Source organism: Canis lupus, chromosome 30 (genome assembly GCF_003254725.2).
Source record: "Canis lupus dingo isolate Sandy chromosome 30, ASM325472v2, whole genome shotgun sequence".
In the NCBI taxonomy this organism is placed as follows: domain Eukaryota; kingdom Metazoa; phylum Chordata; class Mammalia; order Carnivora; family Canidae; genus Canis; species Canis lupus.
In genome coordinates this window covers 27,118,962-27,120,278 of record NC_064272.1, presented here as the reverse complement: position 1 = coordinate 27,120,278, position 1,317 = coordinate 27,118,962, and the positions used below count along the sequence as shown (strand labels likewise).

General features: G+C 42.4%; 1 pseudogene; it reads right to left on the bottom strand.

Annotated features, from left to right (window-relative positions):
* Positions 1-496: 496 nt before the first annotated feature.
* LOC112676232 (U6 spliceosomal RNA) lies at positions 497-594 on the bottom strand (annotated as a pseudogene).
* Positions 595-1,317: the final 723 nt, after the last annotated feature.

The following is a 1,317-nucleotide window of genomic DNA, read 5'->3' as shown; positions in this document are numbered from 1 at the left end:
GGGATATAGGTCCTAGGTGACAGACAGCTGTTGCCAGAGATAAAAAAAATACATCATGGCCTGACAGGATACTCTGCCTCCGGGATCTGTTTATTAACGGAATATTTGGACACCGTCCAATCAGTTCACGTCCTCTCATTTCTCTGCAGGTTCCCCAACCCTGGTGGGGTGCTGTGAGCCATGGTATGGAGAATTCTCCATTGCTGGCTCCCCACCAACCAGAGCCTCTGGCTGGGCCCTCCTGGCAGAGGCAGGGTCCTACAGCTGAGCCTTCATGCCCTCTCCAGCAGCTGAGAGCTCAGTTGTCTCTGTTGTGGCACAGCGGTGCCCGGGCTGCCGAGGCTGAGCCCTCCCAGGGACCCTCCTCTCTGCTCCAAGCCTTTGTTTTCTAGTAGCTTTCTTAGGAACTTATGAGCTATGGTGATGGAGGTAATTCCTCAATCGTCTTCTTTTACATGATCTTTCTTTGCTATGTTACTTATTTTTCATTTTTTCTAAAAATATGCTTCCCGAATTTGTGTGTCATCCTTGAGCAAGGTGCATGCTATCCTTCTCTGGATTGTTCCAATTGTAGTATATGCACTGCCAAAGTGAGCACTTTTCTTAGCTTTTTAATTTTTTTAATTTTTATTTTAAATTTTTTTATTGGAGCTCAATTTGCCAACATATAGCATAACACCCAGTGCTCATCCTGCCAAGTGCTCCCCTCAGTGCCCACCACCCAGTCACCCCAACCCCCCCCGCCCACCTCCCCCCCCTTCCACCACCCCTTGTTCATTTCCCAGAGTTAGGAGTCTCTCATGTTTTGTCACCCTCACTGATATTTTCACTCATTTTCTCTCCTTTCCCTTTATTCCCTTTCACTAATTTTTATATTCCCCAAATGAATGTGACCATATAATGTTTGCCTTAGCTTTTTAAAACATTTACTCCCCCACATGAATTCTAGGGTCATTGCAACCAATTTTGGAACAACAAACAAAAGGATTCATAAGGAGGTATTTTTTCAACTCCCCACATATAATTGTATTTTTAAAAAAATCAAGTTCTCCTTGTCTAATAGTTTTTGCTTGCTACACTTAGCTGCTGTATTGCTAAGTGTATACAAATTTTTGACAACTGGGTCAGCCTAGCGCATAGTAATACTGCTCTTTCTGTCTTGTATAAATGCTTCATTTGTCCGTTTATTTTCAAGGTTTTGGAAGCATTCTGTTTCAAGTAGATTTCTTGTTTAATGGTATATCACAGGGTTATTTTTTAAAAACTAACAGTCTATTTTGGTAGGAAAATTCAGCCCATTAACTTTGCACAATAATT